At 35.8% G+C, this 9335-nt stretch overlaps 1 pseudogene; it reads right to left on the bottom strand.

Annotated features, from left to right (window-relative positions):
* Nucleotides 1-1103: 1103 nt before the first annotated feature.
* Nucleotides 1104-6732, bottom strand: LOC142616381 (putative disease resistance protein RGA3; annotated as a pseudogene).
* Nucleotides 6733-9335: the final 2603 nt, after the last annotated feature.

Raw genomic sequence — 9335 nt, 5'->3', positions numbered from 1 at the left:
TTCTCCTAAGGAAAATAGGTGGTTAACTGATTTCTCTCAAGTTTGCAATCTTGCTCGACCGAGATGATAGGCAAGGGCCAAGCGTGACTCTTTGCCTAACTGCTTTTTGAAATCCACACTTGCTTGACAGTTCAGCTGACAGCCTTATCTCAATTGACCGAGATTCTTCAGGCATCAGCTCCAATTAGAGCACTTGGACTCTCATCTCAGATACATTCAAACCCAAAATTGTACAAATACATTGGAATTTAATTTGAACGAAATACACACAAATTTGGCACAGAATATGCCAATGCTTAAATCCTAACAGGCGGCAAAGTTTATCTAACTTTGAAAGAAACAATTATAATGGATAACTAAGAAATAATTCTAAACCAGAGCATGACAAAGAGAGAGGAAAAAAAAAGCAGATCATTCATTTGTTTTGTTTTTCTTTTTTCTTTTTTTGGAATGACCTAGATTTTATTCAACAAACAAACAAGAAGCAGCAAGCTGCAAACTATACCATCATCAAAAAAAAACCAAACTAAATACACTCAGCCAGCTGTAGGATAATAAAAACCAGCACCAAATCCAATCAAAAACAGCAAAGGAATTCTCCAATGGCTACACAGAATCCTATTTTGGATAGCATCCTTCTAAAGCCGCAGCAGCTTAATTTTTTCATCATGAATACTGAAAAGAGTAATTTTGGATGTGTATAACCTCATTTAGTGCTAATATGTTATGCTGGGCCCGCACTATGTTATGCTGCATCTTGGGCTGAAGTCAGTAAATCAAATAATCGTGCATTACCCCTTTGCCTTTGAATTAGGCAAAGATAATTAATTTGGTTGTTCTTCAGCCTGGCTTATATCATTCGTGCTGATTCCTGCAACAAATGAAAGCAATCACCATTAAATTACTAGAGCATTCAAGTTAATATATATATATATAAAAACCTTCTGACATTCTCAATTATTTATTTATTTTTTCTTTGATTTTCACTGAAACTGCAGTTTCACATGTAGAGAAACCAATAAAGTTGCTATATATAGTCAAAAGAGTTTATAGTTCACATACAAGAATTTGTGATGGAATAGTAATTATTAAAACAGAACGTACTAACCTCCACTGAATGTAAAGGCCTCAAACTGTTTGTTTTAGTCTGACCACTTTTCTTCAATTTCCCCCTAGATCTTCTCAGCCGCCTTCTCCTTTTCTGCATTAGTGGCCACATCCCACTTTTCCTTCAGCTTCTTTCAATTGGTGTAGATTATTTTCTTCTCTTCCCTTGCTTTTCCCTTTTGTTTTAGATCATTTATCTGTCCTTTGGCTCTAGATATACTCTCTCCAACTGTCGACGTTTTTCGCTTGTCCACTTTCTGTTGTAGCTCATTGATCTGTGATTCATTAATACTCTGAATTGTTGCCTCAACTGAATCACGCTTCAAGAAATTTTCTTTATTCTTATCCAGTTGAGATAATATCTCAACCATAGGCTTGATCAGATTGGTGCACCTTTCAATGTTGTCATTGGCTTTATAGAACTGTGAAGTCCTTTGAGATTTGAAACACTAGGAATTTCATTCCAATCGAGATGCCATATTTTCATCCAAGTCACATAACAATTCTAATGCCGAATTTGAAGAAATGGAATGACCAGGAAAAAGTGCAGAAGAGAAGTCGGTTGCTAATACAGTTTTACAATGTCCAATGCATTGTCTATGTCAGATTGACCTGGCGTAGCTTTCTTGGGCTGCACATTTGTTATGAGACAGCTGGATGCAGACTAAGAAGTTTCAGAATTGGCTCCCAGGTAAGTGTAAAGGGACTCCATATCATCATCCTCACTGTCATTAGACACAGTAGAAGCCTCTTCACGCCCAACCATTGGTGGAGCATTTAATCCAGTAGTTTCTTATGTTGGAGTAGTTACTGCAACTGATGACTTTTTAGGTTCTGTCGAAGGAATGTAGGATGACAGATTGATGGTTTTTCGTGTTTCTCCTCTGGAGCTTCTGTTTTTGCTTCTTTGAAGCTGACCTACGGACCAAATGAGTTTCTTTTTCCTTCTTCTTCCTCATCTACTAGTTGTGGAGACCTGATGCTTGTTTATAGATTTCATTGGAAGAATCCTTCATGATAGATCATAAAACACAATGAGAAATTATTGTTAAAAGCAAAGGGAATTTTAAGATGATCAGATTGGGAAAGATGATAACCTTTATGGAACTTGATTTACTTTGAGTTGATCGAATGGATAGTTTGGATCCGGTCTCTTCCTGTTCTGCTTTTGGTTCATTTAGTACCTCATCAACAGCTTCTGTAGCAATGTCACAATTAGGTAGTTAAATGTGGGGAGTGATTCTCTCTCTCTCTCTCTCTCTCCCCCTGAAATAAATGAAATATATTAATAACTTTAAGGAGAATTCTTGTTAAGCTTATAATGCAAACATAAATATACAGATTCTCAATTTTTTTTTTTTTTTTTTTGGTTTATTCAATTGTGGTTTAAGCTTCACTGCAAGTTCACATCTGAAGAAACTGATAGAAAAAGCCATCATAAATACTATAGCATGTTTCATGTGTGAGGCAAAACACAAAAAGGTAAAAAGAAGCACAGAAACAATGCTATAAGTGAATAAAGCCAAATTAACTTTATACCCCAACACACAAACACATGAGTAATTTTTAGGTACTCTCGGAGCACGGAGAATGGTGCTTCCTCCTTTCACATTCATGGTGGGGTCCGCTCATTAAATTCATAGTGGAGTCTACCATGAATGTGAGAGGAGGGAGCACCATTTCACTATACTCCGAGAGTACCTAAGAATTTTCCCAAACACACACACACAAGGTGTACGAATGTGAAGAGGTTGCAGTTTGAACCTTTAAATCTTGGTTTCATGCAGGGAAGTTCATGACTTCGTGTCACAATTAGGGGAAAATTTTCTGTAGCAATAAATATTAATATTCCATTTTACCAGATCCAAAGAAACATAAATTCCACCCAAAAAAATTAAATAGAGTTAAGTTCATATAGAAAATGTCAGTATATTTCAAAGACAACATAGTTGGTTGGCATATTAGAATCTATGAGAGTCAATATTCTAATTTATTTCGTGGTAAATATTTGACATTCTACGATAATGTAATTAGTAAAACAATGTATAGTATGTGAAGTACTAACCTCCAAGGTGTGGAAGAAGGCGATACTAAGCTGATGTTGAAGAAACTGTAGGGAAATCAATCTCTAGGTCGGGAATGTGCATGATCTTTGGTCTATCTGGACCTTCTCCACCTCCTTCCTCCATTTGAAAACGCTCTGTCAATAGTGGACATCTTTGTATTTGCAAATGTTGAAGAGAGCTGGGAAGCCCATCCTCAGGTAAGGACTGGAGCATAGGGCAGTCCTCAATGTAAAGGTCTTTCAGCGAAGGGAGGCTTTTCAGTATCTCCTTGGGGCCTAGAGACTGTAGAAAGGGGCATGAGCCAATACTCAAACACTCCAGCGTAGCAGGTAGCTCCTCAGTTAATTTCACAAGCATTGGACAGTTTCGAATGGAAAGTAGTGTGAGAGATAACAAAGTTGACAGTGACGCTTCTTTGCTCTCGGACAAAGACATCAGATCTTTGCAATCACGAATGTACAATGCCTTGAGGCCAGGAAGTTGGGGCCATTGTGGAAGTGAGGTGAGGTTTGAGATGCTAGATATAACCAGTGAGTATAGAGAGCTAGTATTTGGTATTTCCCTCACTAATGTTCCATCAAGACATGCATCCAGTGCTAAATGCTGAAGACGTTCAGCAAAATGTGGTTGTGGGAGAGCAACTAATAACTCACACCCACTGATCTCTAACTTTTGCGGAGCGAAGTCTATTGGCAGTGTCTGTAACTTGGGGCAGCTTGTTACATTCAGTTCCAACAAATTAAACCAGGACCCTTGGTGGCAACTTGAATCTTGGACTTCACCACACATAGGCCCCCAAGCCGTCACTACTTCACTCCAATCCTCCAGAATAAGATTGTCAATAAGAGTTAGAAACATCAAACTTGGGGCCACTGGAAGAGCCCTTAGGGATTTGCAGCTTTTGATCTTCAAAGTTCTCAACTTTGGAAAGCAGTTGGGTAGCTCCCTCAGTTTGGGGCAGTTGCTAAACTTAAGCCGTGAGAGGGAAGGGCATCTGACCTCTGGCCATTTCTCCAACTTCTGCATACCTTTGACGCAGAGAACTTGAAGATTGGGTAGCTCACCAAGAGTGAGAGTTTTGCAATTTGTGCAATCATTCAAGGTAACACTAACCAAATTTTGGAGCCGCCCTTCTCTCATCCAAGCTGGAAATTCATTGCCCCTGTAGTGACAAATTTGGAGCTCTTTTAGGTTTGAGTGAGGTTGTAGGCCTTCAAGTACAATTTTTTCAGTTGCATCATCATGTGTGTTGACAACCCTGTCACTCCATTCAAACACCAACTTCCAAAGGTTCTTCTTCTCATTCATCTTAGCCTCCACTACATCAACCACATTTTCTAGCTGTGAGATATGTAATGTTCCTGAGAGATATGCCATGTTCTTCAGTTCTTCAATTCTGTATCCAATCTTGTTGCCAACCTGAAATGCATGCCAATTCTGTAGACGGGTTAAGTTCCCCACTTTTGGTGGCAGGATGGAGAACTTGAACCAGAATAAATCGTCAAGCTCCATATGTCGCAAATTAACCAAGTTCCCAAGGTCCTTGGGCAATTTGAAAAGCCAAGGGCATCCCAAGAGTTTCAGTGTTTCCAAATTGTAGAGATTACAAATTGAGTTAGGCAGAAATTTGATTTCTGTTCTAGAGAGGTCAAGGTAGCGTAACAACTTCAACTCATCAATTGAGCTGGGCAATTCCAAGATCATACTTGAACTAAGATCCAAGGTCCGTAAGTATCTCATTGTACGAAATGCTCTGTCAAGGGCTTGACCAAAGTTTTTCAAGTAGTGACTAGGAAATAGAAGTGACCGCAGCTTCCTAGCATTCTCAACAATCGTCAACATAGGCTGCTCGACATCTTTACCAAGCAAGCTCACATGATGAGATTTTTCAGAGAAACTGTATGACTTGTTATCATTTATAAGACAACAATTGGGGCTTGAAATTGATAGTGCCAAGTCATGAATAAGATCATGCATGTTGAATATCTCCTTGTTGTCAATGACCGAAACTTGAAAGAAGCACCTTACTAAGAGCTCATCAAAATATGCAATTCCAATCTTCTCCTCCATCCCTTGTTCTCGAGCTTGTATAAACCTTTGCGCAAGCCAGAGCTTGACCAATTCTTCCTTGTGGAAAACGTAGGCCTTAGGAAATAAGGAGCAGTAGGAGAAACAGCGCTTTAGATGAGAAGGTAGATGGTCATAGCTCAATTTCAGAATAGCCAAAATTTTGGGCTTGTCATTTCTAGAGTTCTGGTCCTCTTATCTCCCACATTTCGCTGCTTTGAATTTTCTGCCATTTTTTTACGTCATCAACACAACCACGCAAGAGACCTCCCATTGCTTTGACTGCCAATGGGAGACCTTTGCACTTTCTGACGATTTGTCTACCAATGTCTTCCAAAACTTTTCGCCTTTGGCTAGACAAACTTTCACCCTGAAATGCAATTTTTGTAAACAAGGACCAGCATTCCTCTTCCGGCAAATACCCCAAAAGATGGGGAGGCTGTGTGCCTATGATATCCTTAACCTTGGTAATCCGACTGGTGACCAAGACTCTGCTTCCCTTTGCTCCTTGTTTCAAGAGATCCTTTAGGGGCTTCCATTTTAGGTAATCCACGGTCCAGACATCATCTAGAACAAGTAAGAAACGTTGTCCAGCCAAGTATTCTAGAAGCTGGGACTGCAGGTGGCTTGTGGAGCTGTCATCCCATTTCATCTTGGAATGAAATTGTATCATTTCTTTGAGAATCCTGGTCAGGTCAAATTGGACTGTGACACAGACCCACATCCTGGATTCAAAATGGCCAGTTACGCTGTTGTCATTGAAAACAAGCTGAGCAAGTGTTGTTTTACCCAAGCCCCCCATACCTATGATGGGAATCACGGAAATGTCTCCTTCTTTATCGAATTCATTTGATAGCAGCATATGTGTTATCCTTTCTTTATCATCCTCCCTGCCAACTACATCTGACTTGTCCACAAAATAGCCCGTGTAATTCGGGCTCTCAATCTCACCGCCAGTAACTTTGATGTCGAGATGAAAACCTTCCTTTTCTTTGGCAATCCTATCGAATGTTTCTGAAATCTTTTTGATATTATGCACTGCATCATTATAGGATATTTTGGTATTACTCAGAGGAAGCTGGATTGTATCTTCCTTCTGCCGTTGTTTCCAAAGAGAGGCTTCTGTTGTCAAAATATCTAATGTATCTTCAGCATCAAAAGCTGCCTCCTGGAGCTTTCTGAGCCAATCTTTCAGATGTGTATCATTCACTTGCTTGTTCTCTGCATCTTCAATCACACCTTGGATACTAGTGAGCTTACTTTCCAGGTCTTTTATATCTTCCATGATGCCATGGACCTGACAAAACTCCTCCTGGATCAAGGAGGTAGTACTTTTGAGGATGATATCCACAATTGGTTTGATTACATATGAAGTAGGGTCTGCCATATATGGCTTGTTGATAGCCCGAAAGACAAGGAAGAATGCAAATATTTCTATTGGGTCAGTAGAAAGGATAGGCTTTTGTTGTGTAAAGTGGAACAAAGTTATACTATCGTGAGTGTATACATATAGTGTATACATACATACATACATACATACATACATACATACATACATACATATATATATATATATATATATATATATATATATATATATATATATATATATATATATATAGTGTCTCTAGAAGACTAACTAAACGGAGGAAAAACTAGGAAATGGCACCATAAAATGATTGAAAGTTCTTGTGAAGAAAGTATCTAACTCGGTTACTTACCGACTACCAAGATAAACAACTAGCTATTCATATCATAATAGAATTATAAAACCAGTTACAGCCAGGCTGGCTGTACCTGGTTTTATAATTCTATTATGATATGAATTGAGCCAGGGTTTCCCATTTGAAAATGACATGTAAAGGAGTGGATGAATAAGACCGGGGTTTACTTTACATATTCATTTAACACGCCCTCTCGTGTTTTCGACAGAGATGTCCTTTTTTTTGTTGTTGAGATAAACCCAATAGAAGATGTTCAAAATTTCAAGTCGCTCTGCTTACTAACTACAGAATTATATAAAAAAGAGCGTTTGTGCTTAAAATGTTATCCTGTGACTCAGTAAAGATTCTAGGTAGCTAGCCAAACTTGACCAGACTTGAACTTAACTGTTTATTATATGTTCCTATTAAAAAAAAAATGTTTATTATATGTCGTTGTTAAGGAAATTTCTCAGCTAACAAAGAAAGCGTCAAGGGGTTGGATTCAGAAGAACCCATTAATCCCCAATTTAATAAAAACAATAATAAATGAAAAAGAAAAGGTATAAGAGTAGATATGAGAAAGTATTACTATTAGCATTGAATAAAGATTTGTCCTTTGGAATGATTTGTGAGTAGTTTGTGGCGGCCATGTCGAGGGTTTTGGTTACAGACTTACAGGTTAGGAGTGACTTGGGTTAGGAATTGATAACTCAGCTTTTGAGACGGTGGTTTATTTATTTATTTACTAGTTTTAGACCAGTGCGTTGGCATGGTTTTAGAATAGAACTTTTTGGAATAAAACTTAAAGTTATTTATTGATGGTAAAATTTTTTCAAAAATTAAAAAAGTTGTCAATATTTTTTCAATTTTTGATATTTTTTTATTCAAAAATGAATAATTATTGTGTGCCCTTAAGGCATACATTAGTAAAATTCTTTTTATATATATATATATATATATATATATATATATATATATATATATATATATGTCTTCAAATTTTCTTTTAATATCTGTATTGTGAGATTTAATTGATTTGCAATATAATTACTAATCAGTAGTAGGAGTGAATTATGATTTTTTTTTAAAATAATATTAATGAAAGAATGTATGAGAAGTAGTAATTATTAAATCATATATGAATAAATAAAATTTTTATTAATTATCTTGATATTATATTGAAGTTAGCAAATTACTTTTTTAGTAGATTTTAAATCTTTACAGCCACTACCACCGCATATCCTTGGTGCGATGGTCACTCTACAAGTATAAGTACTTGTGGAGTGTGAGGGGTAAGGGCTGAGGTTCAAGTCTCTAGGAGAGAGCTTCACACACACATTTATACTTAGATTAAGCTAGAATAGAATTCTATCTTGTATAAAATAAAAATAAAAAAAAATTCTTTACGGCCACTTAAACCCAACATTTTTCCTTTTTTGGTTATAGTCTTACTCTCTTAGATTATGTTTGGTAATAGTTTTTGTTTTCTATTTTCAATTTTTTTTTTTTTTTGAGAATATAAAGAAAAAACAATTTTCATATATTTTTGAAATAAAAAATATGTTTGATTATTTGAAATTAAAAAGATAGTTTTTTGAAGAAAAAATAGAAAATACTAAAATATATTGTTATTAAGATTTGAACTCTAATGATAATTCATTAAATGAGTTAGATTCATTAAATTAAATGCGTATATTTTTTTACTTTTGAAAATTAGAAACTGAAAACAGCATTTTGTATGTCTTTAGTTTTCTTCACAAATTGAGTTTTGAGAATAGTTTTTGTTTTCTGTTGGTTTTGGGTTGCCAAACAAGTTTTCTAATTTCAAAAATAGAATTAAAAAAAAACAGAAAATAAGGGGAAAAAATAGTTACTAAACATATACCCTTAGTTTCTATAAAATCTATATTTCTCGTTTTGAGGGCTTCAGTTTTTTGAATCAATATATGTTTTGGAAAAAATGAATCTACACTTAGAAGATATCCAGATTTGGAACATAAAAATTCAATTAATTATAATTTAGTCTTGTAAGTCTAGAAATTTATTTAGTGCATAGATGCTTGCAAGGCTCAATTTTTTTGCTAATGTAAATTAAGCCTAGAGCTCTAAATGAACCAAGCTAATCATGAACAACTTGGGCTTGGCTTGATTTAAGCCCATCTTCTTAGGTTTGTTTGTAAGCTGTGTCAATGTCAACAATGATATAGGTCTTCTTGAGCAAATAGAAAAAATATATAGTAAAATTTTTATGAGAATGTAAATTTATTATAAAAGATTTTTTTTAAGATAAAAATGTTTATATATAATCTATACATGAAAAAAAAAATCTTATTTCATTTAAATATTTAATATGGTCTCAAAGAGAGAAAACATCAATTTTCAACCTAAAATA

The sequence above is a fragment of the Castanea sativa genome, chromosome 11 (genome assembly GCF_040712315.1).
Source record: "Castanea sativa cultivar Marrone di Chiusa Pesio chromosome 11, ASM4071231v1".
Classification (NCBI taxonomy): domain Eukaryota; kingdom Viridiplantae; phylum Streptophyta; class Magnoliopsida; order Fagales; family Fagaceae; genus Castanea; species Castanea sativa.
The sequence above is the reverse complement of the archived record's forward strand: the minus strand, read 5'-3'. Positions and strand labels throughout refer to the sequence as shown.